This window comes from Tamandua tetradactyla, chromosome 7 (genome assembly GCF_023851605.1).
Source record: "Tamandua tetradactyla isolate mTamTet1 chromosome 7, mTamTet1.pri, whole genome shotgun sequence".
Classification (NCBI taxonomy): Eukaryota; Metazoa; Chordata; class Mammalia; order Pilosa; family Myrmecophagidae; genus Tamandua; species Tamandua tetradactyla.
The window spans coordinates 51492421-51516342 of record NC_135333.1 but is presented as its reverse complement, the minus strand read 5'-3'; the positions used below and the strand labels follow the sequence as shown (position 1 = coordinate 51516342).

Sequence of the window (23922 nt, the reverse complement as noted above, 5' to 3'; positions counted from 1 at the left end):
TAACCATGGGCCACCAAGAGTTGCCTATCATGTAGGAATACAAGGGAACTTCCTTAAAATGATAGAGGGAATATATGAAAAATCCACAGCTAATATCATCCTCAATGGGGAAAAATTGAAAACTTTCCCCCTAAATCAGGAACAAGACAAGGATGTCCACTATCAACACTATTGTTCAACATTGTGTTAGAAGTTCTAGCCAAAGCAATTAGACAAGAAAAAGAAATACAAGGCATCAAAATTGGAAAGGAAGAAGTAAAACTATCACTGTTTGCAGACGATATGATACTATACGTCGAAAACCCGGAAAAATCCACAACAAAACTACTAGAGCTAATAAATGAGTACAGCAAAGTAGCAGGCTACAAAATCAACATTCAAAAATCTGTAGCTTTTCTATACACTAGTAATGAACAAGCTGAGGGGGAAATCAAGAAACGAATCCCATTTACAATCGCAACTAAAAGAATAAAATACCTAGGAATAAATTTAACTAAAGAGACAAAAAACCTATATAAAGAAAACTACAAAAAACTGCTAAAAGAAATCACAGAAGACCTAAATAGATGGTAGGGCATACCGTGTTCATGGATTGGAAGACTAAATATAATTAAGATGTCAATCCTACCTAAACTGATCTACAGATTCAACGCAATACCAATCAAAATCCCAACAACTTATTTTTCAGAATTAGAAAAACCAATAAGCAAATTTATCTGGAAGGGCAGGGTGCCCCGAATTGCTAAAAACATCTTGAGGAAAAAAAACGAAGCTGGAGATCTTTCACTGCCTGACTTTAAGGCATATTATGAAGCCACAGTGGTCAAAACAGCATGGTATTGGCATAAAGATAGATATATCGACCAATGGAATCGAATAGAGTGCTCAGATATAGACCCTCTCATCTATGGACATTTGATCTTTGATAAGGCAGTCAAGCCAACTCACCTGGGACAGAACAGTCTCTTCAATAAATGGTGCCTAGAGAACTGGATATCCATATGTAAAAGAATGAAAGAAGACTCGCATCTCACACCTTATACAAAAGTTAACTCAAAATGGATCAAAGATCTAAACATTAGGTCTAAGACCATAAAACAGTTAGAGGAAAATGTAGGGAGATATCTTATGAATCTTACAACTGGAGGTGGTTTTATGGACCTTAAACCTAAAGCAAGAGCACTGAAGAAAGAAAGAAATAAATGGGAGCTCCTCAAAATTAAACACTTTTGTGCATCAAAGAACTTCATCAAGAAAGTAGAAAGACAGCCTACACAATGGGAGACAATATTTGGAAATGACATATCAGATAAAGGTCTAGTATCCAGAATTTATAAAGAGATTGTTCAACTCAACAACAAAAAGACAGCCAACCCAATTACAAAATGGGAAAAAGACTTGAACAGACACCTACCAGAAGAGGAAATACGGATGGCCAAGAGGCACATGAAGAGATGCTCAATGTCCCTGGCCATTAGAGAAATGCAAATCAAAACCACAATGAGATATCATCTCACACCCACCAGAATGGCCATTATCAACAAAACAGAAAATGACAAGTGCTGGAGAGGATGCGGAGAAAGAGGCACACTTATCCACTGTTGGTGGGAATGTCAAATGGTTTGGGTAGAACCAAACCATTCTGTGGAAGGCAGTTTGGCGGTTCCTCAAAAAGCTGAATATAGAATTGCCATATGACCCAGCAATACCATTGCTGGGTATCTACTCAAAGGACTTAAGGGCAAAGACACAAACGGACATTTGCACACCAATGTTTATAGCAGCGTTATTTACAATTGCAAAGAGATGGAAACAGCCAAAATGTCCATCAACAGAAGAATGGCTAAATAAACTGTGGTATATACGTACGATGGAATATTATGCAGCTTTAAGACAAGATAAACTTATGAGGCATGTAATAACATGGATGGACCTAGAGAATATTATGCTGAGTGAGTCCAGCCAAAAACTAAAGGACAAATACTGTATGGTCCCACTGATGTGAACGGACATTCGAGAATAAACTTGAAATATGTCATTGGTAACAGAGTCCAGCAGGAGTTAGAAACAGGGTAAGATAATGGGTAATTCGAGCTAAAGGGATACAGACTGTGCAACAGGACTAGATACAAAAACTCAAAAATGGACAGCACAATAATACCTAATTGTAAAGTAATCATGTTAAAACACTGAATGAAGCTGCATCTGAGCTATAGGGTTTTTTTGTTGTTGTTTTTTACTGTCATTACTACTTTTATTTCTTTTCTCTATATTAACATTTTATATCTTTTTCTGTTGTGTTGCTAGTTCCTCTAAACCGATGCAAATGTACTAAGAAACGATGATCATGCATCTATGTGATGATGTTAAGAATTACTGAGTGCATATGTAGAACGGTATGATTTCTAAATGTTGTGTTAATTTCTTTTTTTTATTTTTATTTTTTTTTCTTTTTTTCTTTCTTTCTGTTAATAAAAAAAAGAAAAAAGAAAAAAAAAAAAAAAAAGAGTTGCCTGTCATGAACTGGGTGTTGTCTGACCCACCAAGCCATAAAGTTGGGCATGCGCAGCAGCACTCTATGTAAAATGGAAATGGTATATACAAGATAGAGTCAGAGCAGGTCCTGAAGGCACAAGTAAGTTACATGAAGAAGTGGCCCAAATGCTCATGGTCTCTACTCCTGCCACATTACCTTCTCTTTCTCAAACCAGAGCTATGGCATCTTGGGGAGTTCCTTACAGTGAATTGACTGAAGAAGAGAAAACTCGGGCCTGGTTTACAGATGGTTTAGCACAATATGCAGGTTCTACCCAAAAGTGGACAGCTGCAGCATTATAACCCCTTTCTGGGTTGTCCTTGAAGGACAGTAGTGAGGGGAAATCCTCCCAGTGGGCAGAACGTCGAGCAGTACACCTGGTTGTTCATTTTACTTGGAAGGAAAACTGGCCAGAGGTGCATTTGTATACTGACTCATGGGCTGTTGTTAATGGTTTGGCTGGATGGTCAGGGACTTGGAAAGATCATAATTGGAAAACTGGTGATAAAGAGGTCTGGGGAAGAAGTATGTGGATAGACCTTTGTGAGGGGGCTAAAAACATGAACATATTTCTGTCCCATGTGAATGCACAGCAGAGGGTGACTTCAGCAGAGGAAGGTTTTAATAATCAAGTGGATAAGATGACCCGTTCTGTGGATACCAGTCAGCCTCTTTCCCCAGCAACTACTGTCATTTCCCAATGTGCTCATGAACAAAGTGGTCATGGTGGTAGGGATGGAAGTTATGCATGGGCTCAGCAACATGAACTTCCACTCACCAAGGCTGACTTGGCTACAGCCACTGCTGAGTGCCCAATCTGCCAGCAGCAGAGACCCACACTCAGCCCCCAATATGGCACCATTCCCCAAGGTGACCAGCCAGCTACATGGTGGCAGGTTGATTACATTGGACCACTCCCTTCATGGAAAAGGCAGCAATTTGTTCTAACTGGAATAGACACATACTCTGGATATGGGTTTGCTTTCCCTGCACACAATGCTTCTGCAAAGCTACCATCTGTGGGCTTACAGAATGCCTTATCCATCGTCATCGTATTCCACATAGCATTGCTTCTGATCAAGGAACACAATTCACAGCAAATGAAGTGCAGGAATGGGCACATGCTCATGGAATTCTCTGGTCTTTCCATGTTCTCCATCATCCAGAAGCAGCTGGATTGACAGAATGGTGGACTGGCCTTTTGAAAACTCAATTACAATACCAACTAGGTGACAATACCTTGAAAGGCTGGGGTAATGTTCTCTAGGAACCTGTGTATGCTCTGAATCAGCGTCCACTGTATGGTCCTGTTTCTCTCATAGCCAGGATCCATGAGTCTAGGAACCAATGGGTAGAAATGGGAGTCGTACCACTCATTATTAGCCCTAGTGATCCACTAGGAAAATTTTTGCTTTCTGTCCCTGCAACCCTGAGCTCTGCTGATCTACAGGTTTTAGCTCCAAAACAGGGAGTGCTTCCTCCAGGAGAAACAACAATGATTCCACTGAACTGGAAGTTAAGACTGCCACCTGGTCACTTTGGGCTACTTATGCCTCTGGATCAACAAGCCAAGACAGGGATTATATTATTGTCTGGGGTGATTGACCCTGACTATCCGGAAAGTAGGAATGCAACTACACAATGGAGGTAAGGAAGAGTTTTCTTGGAATGTAGGTGATCCCCTAGGGCGTCTTTTAGTACTACCATGCCCTGTGATTAAAATCAATGGAAAACTGCAGCAACCTAATCCCAGGTAGGACTACCAATGGCTCTGAAACTTCAGGAATGAAGGTTTGGGTCACCCCACCAGGCAAAGAACCATGGCCTGCTAAAGTGCTTGCTGAGGGTAAAGGGAACATGGAATGGGTAGTGGAAAAAGGTAGTGATAAATATGAACTTTGACCACATGATCAGTTACAGAAACAAGGACTGTAATGCTGTTTTGTCCATGTTATACTATTTAAGTTTTAAGACATCAAGTTTAAGAATGAATGTTGCCCAAGGATTTGCCCCCTATTCTGGAGAGATTTAATGTGTTTCCAGTTAGATGCAGGACAGTTGAGTATTGTTAGGTGAAAGAAAAAATGCATGTTTTATTGTTTTCACTTGGAAATTGGGCATAGTTTAAGGTGATATATATAGCTGCCAATTTGACAAGGGGTGGACTGTCATGGTCAGGTTCATGTGTCAACTCGGCCAAGTTGTGGTACCTGTTTGTCTGGTTGGGCAAGTGCTGGCCTATCTGTTGCAATGAGAACATCTCATAGAATTAGATCATGATCATGTCAGCTGCATCCACAGCTGATTCCATTTGTAATCAGCCAAAGGGGAGTGTCTTCTGCAATGCGTGATGCTTAATCTAATCATGGGAAGCCTTTTAAGGAGGATTCAGAAGAGAAAGATGCTATTCCTGCTTCGGCTGGCGAGCCTTTCCTGTGGAGTTCATCTAGACCTTCCATCGGAGTCGTTGGCTTCACAGCTTGCCCTGCGGATTTTGGACTCTGCGCTCCCACAGTCACGTGAGACACTTTTATAAATTTTATATTTGCGAGTGTTCCCTGTTGATTCTTCTCTAGAGAACCCTAACTAATACAACATGCTAAGATAAGACACATGCACAGAAAGAACCAGAGAGACCCAATGCTCTGGTCTGAAGCTATTTCCTAAACTTCTGGTATAGATAAGCACTGAAGGAGCACACTCACACAGGTCAATGTGCAAAGACTGAAAAGTGTTTTCTTTTCTCCTTCCTTTTCAAATTTTTTTCTTAGCTCCTGGGATTCAAGGAAAGCTCTAGCATAACACTAGCCAGATGCAAGCTGAAGAAACAGACCCCCTCAGAGTCTAAATCCCAAGAATACATTAAAATATCAAAAAGTCCAAGTTTCAACAAAATATTATAAAACATGCAGAGAAACAGGAAGCATCAGCCCAAGCAGAAGAGAAGAATAAAGCATTAGAAATCATCAAAAAAGAGAACCAGACCTAAGACATAAAGACTCTTAAATGGTTATAAATGTATACAGAGCTTAAGGGAAAACATGGACAAAGAACTAAAGGAAATCAGGAAAACAACAGATAAACACAGAGAATATCAGTAGAAAGATGGAAACTATAAATTGGAAGCAAACAGAGTGGATGACCACAGTAAAAGAAATTTAAAATTCCCCAGATAGGATACAATAGCAGATTGGAAATGGCATAAGAAAGAGTCAGTGAACATGAAAATAAGACAATTGAAATCATACAATCTGAACAGCAGAAAGAAGAAAACATAAAGAAAGATGAATAGAGCCTGAGGAATCTGTGGGATACCATCAAGCATACCAATATACGGAAAGCCCATACAAAGAAAAAGAGAAAGGGACAGAGAGAATATTTGAAGAAGTAATAGCTGAAAACTTCCGAAATTTAATGAAAGACATGAATATACATCCTTAATGAATCCAAACAGTATAAACCCAAATAGACATGCATCACGTTATAAGCAAACTACTGAATGATAAAGATAAAAGAGAGAATTCTGAAAACCACAAAAGAGAAGCAAAATGTCATATATAAGGGAAACTCACTAAGATTAGCGGCCAACTTCTCTTCGAAAACCACACAGACAAGAAAGCAGTGGAATGACATGTTTAAAGTGCTAAAAGCAAAAAATAGCCAACCAGAAATTCTGAATCCTTTCAGAAATGAGGGAGAGATAAAACAGCCCAGATAAACAAAAGCTGAGGGACTTTGTCACCACTAGATCAGTCCTACAAGAGATCTCCTAACGAGAATTCTACAGGTTGAAAGGAAAGGAAACTATACAACTGACTAAGGCCACTTGAAGAAATACAGATCACTAGTAGAGATAATGGCATGGAGAAATATAAATACTAATACTATCATAATTTTGATTTGGAATTCTACTTTTTACTTCCTAAAGGATCAAAAAGGCAAACGTACAACGTATAATGATAAATCAATGATTTGGGACACATAGCATATAAATATGTGATTTGTGACAAGAACTACATACAGGTAAGGGGATGGAGAATATAGGAATATACTTTATGTATGCAATTAAAGTTATGTTGGTATCAAAGCAAATGAGATTGTTACAGATTTAGGATGTGAAATTTAAACCCCACGGTAACCACAAAAATAATATCAGAACAACTTTCAGGGAAAGTAGGGAGCTCATGAACTCAGTTCCTCCACTAAAGTAACAAAAAGGAAAAAACTATCTGAAAAAATTTATTTTGAAACTCCAGAGGCCAGAAGACACTATATAGCATCCAGGAAAGAGCAGGAGAAAGAGGCTGATAAATTATAGTAAAGAACCATATTATACACTGCTCTCTCCACACCGGCTACCGGCACCTATCCCCTACTCACGTGGCAGGTTGTGCTTCTAGAAAGGGATGTAAAAATCCTTTTTCCCAAGAAAAGGGGTGTGCATGGCTGACCACTGTTCACTGCTTTTGATTAGCAAATTGAGATCACTGGGTTCTGGTTCTGGAGGAGACAAGCTCTGGAGGTTATTGTTGCAACCCTGCCCTGGACAAAGGAGGCTGCAGCCATTGTTTAAACCATCCAAGGACAAGGGTGAACACTGTTGAAACGTAAAGATGCAGGGCTTCCTCAAGGCTGCAGGGGAAAGCCAGCTGAAGGGCTGCATTTACTGGGCAGGCCAGGAAAGATCAGCATGGGGGAGCCATTGGAGTTTTAGAGTTAACATTTTAAAATATTAAAATAAACAATGTGCAACAAAAGAGTACAAGTCAAACAAACAAACAAACAAACAAAAAAAAAAAACAGGAAATGATGGTCCATCCAAAGGAAGAGGATAAATATATAGAAAACACCAAAAAAATAAAATGAGACATATTGAAAAGAACCTTTAAAAAATTTATCTTAAAAATCTTCAAGGAGATGAAGAAAGGTACAGAAAAAGAACTACAGAATATCAGGAAAACAATGAATAAACAATGTGAGAGTCTAAGTAAAGAGACAGACATTTTTAAAAGGAACCAAACAGAACTACAAGAGTTGAAGACCACATTAATTGAGATGAAAAGTGTCCAGGAAGGTTTCAAGAGCAGACTGGAGCTAACAGAAGGAAAAATCAGTGAACTTGAAGACAAGCCATTTGAATTGAGTCAGGTTGAGGAGCAGAAATATTAAAATATTAAAAGTGAAAACAGCCTAAGACAGCTATAGGACATCATAGGAAAAGAAAGAAAGAAAAAGCAAGAAGGAATATTCAAACAAGTAATGACACCAAACTTTCCAAACTTAGCAAAAAACGTGAACAGGAGCAACCAAGAACTTCAGAGAATATCAAACAGGGTATACATGAAGAAAAAACACACCCCGTCATACACTGATTTGACTGTCAAATGTGAAGGACAAGGAGAGAGTTCTGAAACTTGAAAAGGAAAGCAATGTGTTACATACAAAGGAGTACTAATTATACTGTCAATTCCCCATCAGAAATTATGGAGGTAAGAAAGCAGTGGGTTGAAATTCTTAAAGTGCTGAGGAAAACAGCTGCCAGCCAAGAATTTTATATTCAGCGAGACTCTTTTTCAAAAATGAGGGAAAGATTAAGACATTCTCAGATAAAATAAAGAGGGAGTTCATCACCATGAGACCAGCCCTACAAGCAATGCTAAAGGGAGTTCTTCAGATTGAATGAAAGGACATTAGATAGTGATTCAAAGCAGCATAAGGAAATAAAGACCTGCAGTAAAGGTAACCATTTGGGCAATTATAAATGCCAGTATTACTGTATGGTATTGTGGTATCTGACTCTACTTCTTACTTTCTACCAGGGCTAAAATGCAAATGACTAAAAAGTAATGATAAATACAGGCTTTTGTATATACAATAAACAAAGATATAAATGGTAACAAGTACAGAAGAATGGTAGAAAGACAGTGAGATATAGGAAAATTATATATGCATGCTATTAAAGTTAAGTTGGTGTGAAAACAAACATAATTGTTACATGTAGGATTTTAAATTTTAACTTCATAGTAACCACAAGGAAACCATAGAAAATATGTCCACATAGAAATGAAAATACACTCAATATGGCATGACACAAGAAAGTAAATAGGCCTTAAAGGAAGCTAGGGGTAAAAAAGGTGTAAGACCAAAGGCTAAATAGAAAAATGGCAGGAGAAAAATCTGTATTATCACTTGTGACTTTAAATGAAATGGATTAAACTCTCCACTCAAAAGGCAGAGGCTCTTTCCTAAAAATGTTGGCAGAGTGGGTAAAAAAGCATGATGCAACTAGATGTTGTCAAAGATATAAGTCAGAAACAAATAGGTTAGTGGTGAAAGAGAGGAAAACTATACCACATAAGTAGTAACCAAAAGAGTGTTGGGGTGGCTATAGTAGTATCAGATAAATGAGACTTGAAGTCAAAAATAGTTACAAGGGACAAAGATGGTCATTACATTCTGTTTCGATTTACTAAATCTTACAGTTGCAATACACCAGAAAGGGGTTGGCTTTTACAATGGAGAGTTATTAGCTTATAATCTTACAGCTCTAAAATGAAGAAAATATCCAAATTAAGGCATTAAGAGGAAGATAACTTCTCTCAAGAAAGGCTGCTGGCATATGGGGTTCCTCTGTCATGTGGGAAAGTACAAGGTTAGTCTGTGGTGGTCCTTCTCCCCTGGGTTTCTTTACCTTCAGGTTCTTGCTTCAGGGGCTCTTTCTCTCAGCTCCTATGAGTCCTTCTTGCTTCTCTGGGCATTTCTCTCTCTCCCAAACTCTCTGGGCCTCTCTGGCTTTTATCCTCTCATAAAGGAATCCAGTAAGGGATTAAGACCCACCTTGAATGGGCTGAGTCACATCCTAATTGATACAATCTAATCAAAAGATACTACCTATAATAGGTCTTCCCCCCACAGGGATGGATTAAAAGAACACTGCCTTTTCTGACATACATAACAGCTTCAAACCAGGACACTCTACCCTTTGGACCCCAAAAAACATGTTCCTTCCATATCCAAAATACATTCATTAAATCACAATATCACAAAAGCCTTAAATCATTTACTAACAATATTAAGTACAACGTCACATCAAAATTAGTTACAGGTGTGGTTAGTCCTAAGGCAAAATTCTCTCTAGCTGTGGATTTGTGAAACTTAAGTTATCTGCTTTCAATATACGACGGAGGGACAGTCATAGGATAAATGTTCCCATTTCCATACAGAGAAATCTGAAGGAAAACAGGGGACTTAGGACCCAAACAGTTCCAAAAACTTGCAGGGCAAATTTTAATAGATTTTAAGGTCTGGAAGTCATTTACACAATGACATTTTATCCTCAGGGCTTGAGAGAGCAGCAGTCCCACCCTTTCCATGGGCTTGCACAGTAGTCCTGCTCTTTCCAAACACTGGGGTGAGGGATCCAATATTTCCAAGCTTTGGGGAAACTAGCATGTCCTCAGCCTAAACCTCTTCAAGCACATGGGTGGCAGCCAGACTCTATCATCTCTGGGTCACAGGTTCACCCCACTGTGAACAGTGGGGCCGTGGCTAGGCTATCCCCAACCCCAAGGTATGTGCTCCACCCAGTCTGAGGTCTGGGGCAGCATTCTCCCTGAACAACAAGATGGTCAGGCTCCCTTCAATTCTCCAGGCATCTGAAAACCCTGGGGTGGTATTCTAATTTGCTAGCTGCCAAGATGCAATATACCAGAAACAGGATGGCTTTTTAAAGGGGGAGTTTAGTAAGTTGAAAGTTTACAGTTCTAAGACCATGAAAATGTCCCAATTAAAGCAAGTCTATAAAAATGTCCAAATTAAGGCACGAACAAGAGGTTATCTTCACTCAAGAAAAGCCGATGAAGTTCAGGGTTTCTCTCTCAAGTGGAAAGGCACATGGCGAACATGAAAACGTCTTCTAGCTTTCTCTCCAGGCTTTTTGGTTCATGAAGCATCCCCAAGAGCATTTTTCTTCTTCATCTTCAAAGGTCTCTGGCTGTGCAGGCTATGCTAGTTCTCATGGTTATCTCGTCATTCTCAAGCTTTCTCCAAAATGCTTCTTCTTTTAAAGGATTCCAGTAAACTAATCAAGACCCACCTGGAATGGGTGGAGTCACATTTCCTTCTAATTAAAAGTTAATACCCACAAGTGGGTGAGCCACATCACCATGAAGATAATCTAATCAAGTTTCAAACCCACATTGCTGAATAGGGATTAAAAGAAATGGTTGCTCCCACAAGAATGATTAGAATTAAAACATGATTTTTCTAGGGTACATAAATTCTTTCAAACCAGCACAGGTGGTAACACTCTTCCTGAATAACAGGGCAGAAAGCCCACTCTCTGCAAATCCCAGGGCAAACTCACTCTTACCATGTGCATAAGTAGGTGCACTCTCCTACTCCAAGGTTTCTTGGTTCTAGACTTTAGCGTCCACGGTACTGCCTTTGAAGTTATTTTTCCTTCAACCTTGTTAGTTGAAGCTGGCAGTGCTTCCAATCATAAAGATCTCACAAAAACTCATCAGTTTCACATGCAGCACACAGTGGTCCCAACAGTCAGATGAAAGGACTTTCCACAAATCTTTTCTGTATAGCTCCATCTCCAATCCTGTCTTGCTCTGAAATGATGGACTGATTACGTTTGGTTAAACCCTCACGTGGGACACTATCCTCTGGGAACTCATTTTCAAAAACCTCAGAATTTTCCAAACTATCAATTTCTGGTTTCTTTGTACCCAAAGAGTTCGGTTCTCAGCTTATCCCTTTCCTCATGTATTTTATTATAAGCTGCAAGGGGTAGCCAGGCCGTACTTTCCACATTTAAGTTGGAAATCTCTTCTGGTAAGTAGCTGCATTAGTTAGATTCAGGTGTCAACATGGCTAGGTGAAGGTGCCTAGTTCTACTGCTGTGGACATGACCTGATCGCATATAAACCTCATCTACTGTTGATTACATCTGCAGTAAGCTAGGAGGCATGCCTGCTGTAGTGAATGATGTTTGATTTAATTGGCTCGTGCTTAAATGAGAGCTCAACTTAGCACAGCCGAAGAAGCTCAACATACCTCATCTCAGCAGCTCAGCCCAGGCCTTTGGAGATACAGAAAGGAATCACCCTGGGGAAAGATGTTGGAACCCAGAGACCTGGAGAAAGGTTAGGAGAGATCGTCCTGTGCCGTCCCGCATAAGAATGAACCTCAGTTGAAAGTTAGCTGCCTTTCCTTTGAAGAATTATACGTCAACTAAATAAGTCCCCTTTTATTGAAAGCCAATTCACCTCTGGTGTGTTGCATTCCAGCAGCTAGCAAACTAGAACAGTAGCCAAGCTAATCACTTTCAAATTTTGCCTTCATCCAACACCAGGACTCACTTATACCAGGTTTCTGCTACTTTAAAACAAGGATTGCTTTCTTCCAGTTGACAATGATATAGTCATGATTTCTGTCTAAAGTCTCATAACAAGTACCTTTAGCACCATATTTCTACCAGTCTCTTCAAAACAATCTAGGCCTTTTCTATCAAGCACATCATAATTCTTTCAGAATCCTTCCCTGACCCATTTATAAAACCATTTCAGCATTTTTGGTATTTGCAAATTGCAGTACCCCACTTCTGGTATCAAAATCTGTTGCAGTTTGCTAAAGCTGCCAGAATACAAAATAGCAGAAATGGGTTGGCCTTTACATTAATGATTTATTACTCTATAAATTTACAGTTCTAAGGCCATGAAAATGTCCAAATTAAGGCATCAAGAGGAAGATGACTTCTCCCAAGAAAGGCTGCTGGCATAATGGTGCTCCTCTGTCACATGGAAAAGGACATGGCCAGTGTTTGCTGGTCCTTCCCTTCCAAGATTCTTTACCTTCCAGTTCTGGCTATAGTGGTTCTTTCTCTCAGCTCCTGTGGGTCTTTCTTGCTTCTCTCAGTGTTTCTCTCTCTCCAAGCTTTCTAAGCTTCTCTGTCTTTTATTTTCTCATAAAGGAATCCAGTAAAGGATTAAGACTCAAATCACATCTCAATTAAAACAACCAAATAAAAAAGCCCTACCTATATTAAGTCTTCCCCTCAGGGACGGGTTAAAAGAACATACCCTTTTCTCGGGCACATAGCTTCAAACCAGCATACAGACTTTTAAGGGTACAATTCAACAGGAAATTGTAACAATTATAAATATATAAGCACTCAACAGTAGAACTCCAAAATATAGGAAGCAAATACTGACATATGTGAAGGAAGAAGCTGACAGTTCCACATTAATATTAGGAGACTTTAACACACCACCCTCAGTCATCGACAGAATACCTAGTCAGAAGATCAATAAGGAAGTACAGAACTTGAACAATACACTAAACCAAGTAGACCTAGCAGACATATACAGAGCACTGCACCCAATAAAAACAAAATACACATTCTTTTTGAATGCACATGGATGATTCTCCAGGATAGAACAGATGTTGGGTCACCAAAAACAGGTCTCAATAAATTAAAAAAGATTGAAATCATGCTAATGCATATTCCCAACCACTAGGGAATGAAGCTGGAAATCAAAAACAATGGGAAAAGGGGAAAACTCAAAATATGTGGAAATTAAACAAACACTCTGAAACAATCAATGAATTATAAAGGAAATTAGACAAGAAATTAGGGTGGGAGTGAGGAGCAATGGTGTTAAAATTTTTTTTAGGGTGAAAGATGTAGTACTGTTGCTGTAGTAATGGATGATGGTGAGATTATTGCAACATTGTGTGATTAATCCCATTGAACGGTATGCTCAGTAGAGTTGGGATGGGAAGATTCATGCTGCATATGTTTCCTTAGTTAAGAAAAAGAAAGAAAATGAAGAGATAATGAAAATTAAATGCAATATATGAAACTGGGTGAGATCTAAGAATGGAGGACAAAAGATTCAAAAAGGGCATTATTGGGACATAAGAAAAAATGGAATATATGATGCAAGTTTTATAACAATGATTTCTTGAAATTGGTAACTGTACTTAAGGAACATCTTGTTTATAGGAGCTCATGGCCAAGAAGAGTGTGATAGGAGGCACAATAGAAGTAAATACAGCCTTCAATTGTCAGGGGAGGTTTCAACAGAGTATCAGAGAAATTGCAAAAGAAAGTAACCTAACAGTAACATATGGAAAAATCTTTCAAAATAGAAATCGATCCTCACTCCCCTGTCAAAAACTGATGGCTTCCCATCTGCTCATAGATAAGTCCAAACTAGTTAACGAAAAATTTAGACCTCATTTAAATTTACTGTCAATCGATCCTGCAGATAAGTTTTTACAAGTACCACCAGTACTTCCATCATGTGCAGTGAGCACACAGTACTTTCCTCAATTCCCTGAAATATGGTTAACTTTGTATACATGAGGACTTCTGTCTACATGAACCTCCTCATTGTGTCCACTCAAATTTTGAAGATCTAGTTTGTGTCACCTCCTTAAAGAAAGCTTTCTCTTTAAATGCTTAACTCTCATCTCATTCTATCACTTTATACATACGTGAGTCTATCACAACACTTACCAATAAGTTTTAACTGTTTACAAGTCATTTTCCATGAACTAAATCTAGGGATTGACAATTATTTGCAATAAACAGTCAGACACTAAATATTTTCTACTGCAGACACTAAATATTTTCTACTGCAGTTCATACAGTCTGTGTGGTTAACTACTCCACTCTGCATTGTACCAGCCATAGATGATACATACACAAATGGGTGTGGCTAAAGATGGCCTACAGGTCACAGTTTGTTGACCCCTGAACTAGACCAGATTGAATTTTTGGTGGTCACAAGACATCTAGGGACCAGGTATGCTACTAAACATTTCACAGTGCATAGGACAGACCCACACAATAAAAAATTATCTGGCCTAAAATATTAACAGTGTCCAGGTTGGGAAACACTGCCCTAGACTATGTCCCTCATGGAAAGTTACCTTGGTCTAAGAAATAAAAACCTACCTAGTATTACAGCTCATGGGACATTAGTTCTTTAATAAATAACCAGGTATATCAATAATTAACAAACAATAGAACTTAAAAAGCATGCTAACAGGACAAATTAAAATCATAACTTCCACCTTGCCAAGAAGATTCAGAAGCCTTAAATTTTTGCATATAGTTTTACCAGTAACACCACAGGAGTAAGAGTATATTATGAAAATAAATCCGTATATGCAGAAAAATGTAACTATAAGAACATTCAATGACAGGCTGGGCAAAATGGCAATGTAGGGAGGTGTAATTAGTTCTCCAGAGCAGCTACTAATAGCCAGGAACACTCTGGAACAACCATTAGAGGAAAATTCATGTCTCGACACACATGAGAGTGCCCAAAATACATGACACACAACAAAAATACTGAAAGGAGAAGCAGACACCTATACAAGAACTGGAGACTGCAATACACTGCTCTCATATCAACTGATAAAACATCTAGACAGAGGATCAATAAGGCAACAGAGCTTTTGAATAATACGAAGAATGAACTAGACTTAAAAAGCGTTTACAGAACATCACAACCCACAACATCAGGATACACATTTTTCTCAAATGCTCATGGATCATTTTCCAGGATAGACCACATTTTGGGTCACAAAGAAAGTTTGAATAAATTTTAAAAGATTTTAATTATAGAAAGCACTTTCTCAGATCATATGGAAAGGAGGAGGAAATCACTACAGGCAAAAGGGTGGAAAATTCACAAATACATAGAGGATAAACAACACACAATTAAAACAACTAGTGGGTCAAAGAAGAAATTACAAGAAAAATCAGTAAATATCTTGAGGCAAATGAAAATGAAAACACAACACATCAAAACTTATGGGATGCAGGAAAGGTGATGCTGAGAGGGAAATTTATAGCCCTAAATGCTAATACTAAAAAAGAACAGAGAGCAAAAATCAAGGAAATATCTGAATACAAACGGAGGATCCAGAGAAAGAGCAAAAAACTAACTTCAAAGCAAACAAACAGAAACAAGTAATGAAGATTAGAGCAAAACTAAATGAAAGTGAGAATAGGAAAACCATAGCGAGAACCAACAAAACCAGAAACTGGTTCTTTGAAAATATCAAGATGGAAACATAGCCAGGCTGACAAAAAAAAAAAGAGAGAGTGAGAGAGAGAGGATGCAAATAAATAAAATCAGAAATGGGAGAGGAATTTACTACTGACTCTGAAGAAATGAAGGAGAATTCTAATAAATACTAATATTAATTATTATATTTATTAGTATAGTATTTATTAGAATACTAATAAACTAGATAGCATAGATGAAATAGACAACTTCCTAGAAAAGCATGAACAACCAACATTGACTTGAGAAGAAACAGATGACCTCAATAACCTATCAAAAGTAAAGAGAATGAATTAGTCATCAAGAAGCTCCCAAAAAGAAAGATCCAGGACCAGATAGCTTCAAATGTGAATTCTACCAAGCATTCAAGAAAGAATTAGTAGCAATCCTGCTCAAACTCTTTAAAAAAACTGAAGAGAAGGGAAAGCTAACTAACTCATTCTATGAAGCCAACATAACCCTACTACCAAAGTAAGACAAAGATACTACAAGAAAAGAAAATTAGAGACCAATCTCTTTAATGAATATAGATGCAAAAATCCTCAATGAAATACTCGCAAATCTAACCCAAAAGGACATTAAAAGCAATAGACAACATGACCAAATAGGATTTATTCTTGGTATGCAAGGCTAGTTCAACACAAGAAAATCAATTAATGTAACACAACATATCAATAAATCAAAGCAGGAAAACGATATGATCATCTCAATTGATGCAGAAAAGACACTTGGCAAAACTCAGCTTCTGTTTTTGATGAAACCACTTCAAAGGACAGGAATAGAAGGGAATTTCCTCAAAATGATGAAAGGGAATATATGAAAAACCCACAGGTAATATCATCCTCAACAGGGAAAGACTGAAAGCTTTCCCTCTAAGATGAGGAACAAGACAAGGATGCAGTGTCACCAATGTTATTCCACATTGTGTTGGAAGTTCTAACCAGAGCAACTGGAAAAGAAAAGGAAATAAATGGGATCCAAATTGGAAAGGAGGAAGTAAAACTTTCACTGTTTGCAGATGACATGATACTATATGTCAAAAATCCCGAAAAATCTACTGCAATGCTACTAGCACTAACAAATGAGTACAGCAAGGTGAAAGGGCCCAAGATCAATACCCAAAAATCAGCAATGTTTCCATACACTAGTAACGAACATTCTGAGGAGGAAATCCAGGAAAAAAAACTCCATTTACAATGGCAACAATAATAATCAAATATTTAGGAATAATTTAACCAAAGTCACAAAAGATATATACACAGAAAACTATGAGAAATTGCTAAAATAAATCACAAAAGACCTAAATGAATGGAAGGGCACACCATGTTCATGGATTGGAAGACCAAATATAGTTAAGATGCTGACTGTACTTGTGCTGGTTTGAAAGGAAGTATGCCCCCTAAGGAAAGCCATGTTTTAATATAAGTCCCATTTCATAAAGGTAGAATAATCCCTATTCAATACTGTATATTTGAAACTGTAATGAGATCATCTCCCTGGTTGATGTGGTTTAGTCAAGAGTGGTTGTTAAACTGGATTAAGGGACGACATGTCTCCACCCAGTTGGGTGGGTCTTGATTGGTTTACTGGAGTCCTATAAAAGAGGAAACATTTTAGAGAAATAGATTCAGAGAGAGCAGAAAATGCTGCAGCACCACAAAGCAGAGAGTCCACCAGCCAGCGACCCTTGGAGATGAAGAAGGAAAATGCCTCCCAGGTAGCTTCATGAAACTGGAAGCCAGGAGAGAAAGCTAGCAGATGATGCCGTACTCACCATGTGCCCTTTCAGCTGAGAGAGAAGCCCTGACTGTGTTTGCCATGTGCCTTCTCACTTGAGAGAGAAACCCTGGACGTCATTGGCCTTCTTGAACCAAGGTATCTTTCCCTGGATGCCTTTGATTGGACATTTCTATAGACTTGCTTTAACTGGGACATTTTCTCGGTCTTAGAACTGCAAACTAGCAACTTATTAAATTCCCCTTGTTAAAAACCCATTCCGTTTCTGGTATATTGCATTCCAGCAGCTAGCAAACTAGAACAGTACTCAAATTGATTTTATAGAGTCAATGCAATAACAATTAAAATCCCAACAATTTATGTTTCAGAAATAGAAAAACTAATGACCAAATTTAGTTGGAAAGGCAAAATGCCTGGAATAGCTAAAACCATCTTGAGAAAGAAGACTGAAGCAGGAGGTCTCATACTACCTGACTTCAAAGCATATGACAAAGCTACAGTGGGCAAACAGCACGGTACTGCATAAACACAGCTATACTGACCAAAGGAATCAAATTGAGTGTTTAGAAATAGACCCTCTCATCTATGGACAACTGATGTTTTATAAGGCAGTCAAGCCAACTCATCTGGGACAGACCAGCCTCTGCAATAAATGGTGTTTGAAGAACTGGATATCCATATCCAAAACAATGAAGTAGGACCCACAGCTCACACCTTATACAAAAATTAACACAAAATGGATCAAAGACCTAAATGTTAGAGCTAAGACTATAAAACCTTTATAAGAAAATGTAGGGAAAAGTCCTATGTATCTTGTGAAAGGAGGTGGTTTCCTAAACTTTACACCCAAGATGAGAGCAATGAAAAAAGAAATGGATGAATAGGAAATCCACTAATTTTGTTAGGAAAATAAAAAGGCAGCCTATGCAATGGGATACAATATTTGGAAAACACATATCAGACAAGGGTATAATATCCAGAATATAAAAAGAGAATTTACAACTCAACAATAAAAAGACAATCAATCTAATTTTAAAATGGGCAAAAGACATGAACAGACACTTTTCAGAAGAGAAAATACAAATGACTCAAAAACATATGAAAAAAACAAGTAATTAGGAGGGGCAAGATGGTGCTACCATGAAGTGTAGAATTTAGTTCATCCTCCAGAGCAGCAAGTAAACAGCCAGGAACAATACAGAACAATTGCTGGGGGAACATCAGTGACCAGACACACAGCCATTCACCAGTCTGGACCAGGTGGAATGGCTGAGATCTCACAAAGAATTGTTAAGTACTCCAAGTCATGGATAGCGGTGCACCTCCCCCACAGACACAGCAGGCTGGTTCACTGAGGGAAAAGGAAACAGACTTTACTACTAGCAAGGGTTTAGTGCAACCAAGCTCCAATTGCAGAATTAATTAACAAATTCTAACTACTGAAAACACGCTCCCAGCACAGATAAACCCGGAAAAAGCACAACAGGAACTAAGAGTTTTTGCCCCAGCAGAGAGGGAGGCAGGGTTGATGGAAATTAAAAAAATAAATAAATAAATAGAGGCTTTTTGAGCAAAACAGTACAAAATATTGGAAAAGAGCTGGACACCAAGGAAAGGGGACACATAGAGCCTGGAGATACATAGAGCGACATACTAACTCAAACTCTTGATTGACAAACCTGAAGAACGAAGAGCTGGGGTCCAAATCTGAAAAGCCTTTTCTGCTTTTTTTTTTTTAACCTCTTAATAGCTCATTAAATAAAACTGGAAGCACTCTCAGGCTCCAGCACTGCCCCAGGCAAGGGCAGAACTAAAGCGCATCTGCGAGACAAAGTAACTACACAGGTGAAGGAGGTTAAGTCCCTAAAGGGTGTATCTTCCTCAAGAAAAGGGGGTTGGGGCCCAGCTTAAGTGGAATCCTTCCTTCAAGGAATTCAGGCCCCAGGGACTGGAACACAGAAGCAATCATAACCTCACCTCTGTTTCAACCACGCCTATGGAAGGGAGAGTCTAAAGAAATTAAAGGTACTGCAATAATTTAAGCTGGTAGGAAGCTGGGGGCAGACAAGCATCATATGCTGGGCAGGACATGAAAAGCACAGAGTCTAGAGACTTTATAGGAAAGTCTGACAACCTGCTAGGTCTCACCCTCAGAGAAAACTGATGCTGGCTACTCTTTCCTCCTAAGATATGGGCATGTTGGGTCTGGGAAAATCAGGCTGTGGTCTATAGTATCTGAGGAGACCCTCCTCAACAAAAGAAAAAAAGGCTCCCTACTGGCAGAGCAAGAAACAGAAAACCAAGAACTGAAAAATTCTGATCAGTTAAACAAAACCTATGCTAGAGATCTAGAGTAAGTTGAACTGAATATCAAAGAAGAGAGAGGGAAAAAGTCACCAACAAAAAAACCCTAGAGAAAAAGTAAAAACAACCTACAGGATTAACTAATTAAGGAAATCAAATGCATAGACACAAGCAAAAAAATGAATTATATTAGGAAAATTGAAGATATGGCAGAGTCAAAGGAACAAACCAACACTTCAAATGAGATACAGAAGTCAAAACAACTAATTGAGGATGTTCAAACAGACATGTAAAATCTCATCTAATAAAAAGTAAAATCAACGAATTCAGGGAGGACATGAAGAACACTGGACAAATATAAAGAAGAATCTGAAATTTGAAAAAACAAATCACAGAACTTAGGGAAATGAAAGGCACAATAGAAGAGATGAAAAAAAAAAACAATGGAAACCTACAACAATAGACTTGAAGAGGCAGAAAAAAGGATTAGTGAACTAGAGAACTGGACATATGAAATCCAATACACAAAAGAAATACAAGGAAAAGAATCGAAAAATATGAGCAAGGTCTCAGGGAATTGAACGGCAACATGAAGCACACAAATATACGTACTGTGAGCACCCAGAAGAAGAGAAGGAAAAGGAGGAGAAAGACTAATGGAGGAAATAATCATTGAAAATTTCCCATCTCTTATGAAAGACATAAAATTGCAGATCTAAGAAGTGTAGCACACGACAAACAAAATAGATCCAGCATACCCCAAACAGACATACTCCAAGACACTTACTAATCGGTTTGTCAAATATCAAAGACAAGAGAAAATTCTGAAAGCAGGAAGAGAAAAGCAATCTATCACATAAAAGGGAAGCTCAATAAGACTATGTGTGTATTTCTCACCATAACCATGGAGGTGAGAAGGTAGTAGTATGATATATTTAAGATTCTGAAAGAGAAAAACTGCCAATCAAGAATTCTATACTCCAAAAAACTGTCATTCAAAAATGAGGGGAAGATTAAAATATTTTCAGACAAACAATCACTGAGAGAATTTGCGACTAAGAGACCAGCTCTGCAAGAAATACTAAAGGGAGCACTACAGGCATATAGGAAAAAGCAAGAGAGAAGTGTGGGGAAGAGTGTGGAAATGAAGACTATCACTAAAGGTAAAAAGATATGACATATAAACCCAAAAGACAAAATGACAAAAGAAAGTACTGCTTTACAGTAATAACATTAAATGTTAATGGATTTAACTCACAATCAAAAGATATAGACTGGTAAGAATGGATTAAAAAACAGAACCCATCTATATGCTGTCTATAGGAGACACACTTTAGACCCAAGGACAAAAAATAGGTTGAAAGTGAAAGGCTGGGGATAGATATTCCATGCAACCAACAGTCAGAAAAAAAGCAGGAATAGGTATACTAATATCTGACAAATTAGACACCAAATGTAAAGAAATTAAGAGAGACAAAGAAGCACACTGTGCATTAATAAAAGGAACAATTCAAGAAGACACAATAATCATAAATATTTATACACTAAGCCAGAATGCTCCAAAATACATGTGGCAAATACTGACAACACTGAAGGGAGAAGCAGCCACCTCTACCATAATGGTTGGAGACTTCAATTTCCCATTCTCATAAATGAACAGACCATCTAGACAGAGGATCATAAAAACAGATTTTGAATAAAAAGGAAAGTCAACTAGACTTAACAGATATTTCCAGAACTTTACACCCCAAAACAGTAGGATATGTACTTTTCTCAAGTGCTCATGGCTCTTTCTCAAGGATAGACCATACATTGGATCACAAAGCAAATCTCAATAAATTTAAAAAGACTGAAATCATACACTTTCTTGGATCATAATGGAATGAAGTTGACCATGAATAACAGGCAGAGGACCAGAAAATTCACAAATACATGAAGGCTAAACAGCACACTCTTAAACAACCACTGGGTCAAAGAAGATATTACAAGAGAAATCAGCAAATATCTTGAGGCAAATGAAAATGAAAACACGCATATCAAAATTTGTGGGATGCAGCAAAGGCAGTGCGGAGAGGGAAATTTGTTGCCTTAAATGCCTATATTAAAAAAGAAGAAAGAGGGCAGGCCATGGCAGCTCAGCAGGCAGACTTCTCGCCTGCAATGCCGGAGACCCGGGTTCAATTTCTGGTGCCTGCCCATGTAAAAAAAAAAAAAGAAGAAGAAGAAGAAAGAGCAAAAATTGAGGAATTAACTGTTCACTTGGAAGAACTGGAGAAATAAAGAACACAAAACTAACCCCAAAGCAAATAAAAGGAAAGAAATTACGAAGATTAGAGTGGAAATAAATGAAACTGAGAATATGAAAACAATCAAGAAAATAAATGAAACCAGAACTTGGTTCTTTGAGAAAACAGTAAAATCAATTATTGAATACTATGTTGACCAAAAGAGAGAGAGAGAGAGCATGCAAATAAATAAAAATCAGAAATGGAAGAGGAGACATAACCATTGACACTGCAGAAAGAAAGGTAATGAGAGGATACTATGAGCAACTGTATGCTAATAAACTACACAACACAGATGAAATGGACAACTTCCTAGAAAAGCATGAACAACCCATATTGACTTGAGAAGAAATAGACAACCCTCAACAAGCCAATCACATATAAAGAGATTGAATCAGTTATTAAGAAGCTCCCAAAAAACAAAATGTCCAGGATCAGATGGCTTCACATGTGAATTCTACCAAGCACTCAAGGAAGAATTAGCACCAATCCTGCTCAAACTCTTCAAAAAAACTGAAGAGGAGGGAAAGCTACCTAACTCATTCCATGAAGCCAACATCACCCTAATACCAAAGCCAGACAAAGACACTAAAAGAAAAGAAAATTCAGAGACCAATCTCTTTAATAAATATAGATGCAAAACACTTCAACAAAATACTTGCAAATCAAATCAGCAATACATTAAAAGATTTATTCTAGGTATGTAAGGCTGGTTCAACATAAGAAAATCAATTAATGTAAAACTCTGTAACAACAAATCCAAGTGGAAAAAACACATGATAATCTCGACTGATGTAGAAAAGGCATTCAACAGAATTCAACATCTTTTTTTTATCACATAAGGAAGCATTTATTTGAGATTTAACATGAAATCATACAAATAAAATTTGAATAAACAAATTCACACCAAGGCATAACACAAATAGCAAAGGAAAACGTAAAAATAAAGAAAACTAAATGACAGCTACATACAGTTGGACAGTTGTGTCCTGTACACTGGAAAGTCTTTAACAATATAATCATCTCAGATCAACGGAAGACCAATCTTCAAAACTGTTCTGCAAGATGGGTTACTTTAGCAATTCCTCCTGTTTTCTCCAGGCAACTCCTTTAGCATGGCTGGTAATTGTTTTGGTGATTGCCATCCCCTCAAAATGCCTTGCCATAGGTGCTCTGTTGGCCACTGTAGTCTGCATAAACCTGTCCATATCCATAGTTCCCACAGTAACACCCAGTATAATCATCTCCACCACAGCCACTATAGTTAGGATCACCACCAGAGACACCATTTTAATTTCCATACCCTTGATCATAATAGTTATTAAATCCTTGGTGCCAGTTTTGGCCCTGACCTCATTCACAACACCTTTTACCACCTCATCCAGTACCTGCAGCTCCTCTTCCTTCTTTCTGTTGTTGTTGTTGCTGTTGCTGCCTATATATCTCATTAGGCTGTGCAACTTTTTTATTTCACAATTCCCAGAACCAATTGGATGATATCTGCTTTCTAGTAATTTCTTTACTGGTTCTTCATCTGTATATGTGATACAACAAAATCCTCTTCATTCATTTGTTTTTGTATCCACAGGAAGTTCAATATTTTCAATTTCTCCAAATGTTCCACAATATTCTTTTATTTGCTCTTCCGAAGTATCTGGATTCAATTCACCCATGAAAACTTTTGAAGGGGTTCTTTCCCTTTTAAAGCTTTTGCCCTTTTGGGGTCTATCAATTTGCCATCCAGTTTGTGTTCTTTCAGTTCCAAAACCTTATCAACACTAACAACATCTCTGGAAGGCACAAATCCAAATCATGTTCACTTTCCAATAACTGGATCTGTTTTTTTTTTTTACCTTTTTTTATTGTGAAATATAACATATATACAAAAAAGCAATAAATTTCCAAGTACATTTTAACACGTAGTTATAGAACAGATTTTAATGTTTGATATGGGTTACAGTTCCATGAT

General features: G+C 38.0%; 1 protein-coding gene and 1 pseudogene across 2 annotated transcripts in view; both read right to left on the bottom strand.

The window, feature by feature from the left end:
* Positions 1-23922, bottom strand: part of USP6NL (USP6 N-terminal like) — a 261997-nt gene that overhangs the window by 196489 nt on the left and 41586 nt on the right. The gene's annotated exons all lie outside the window — the stretch shown is intronic.
* LOC143689651 (heterogeneous nuclear ribonucleoprotein D-like pseudogene) lies at positions 15820-23763 on the bottom strand (annotated as a pseudogene).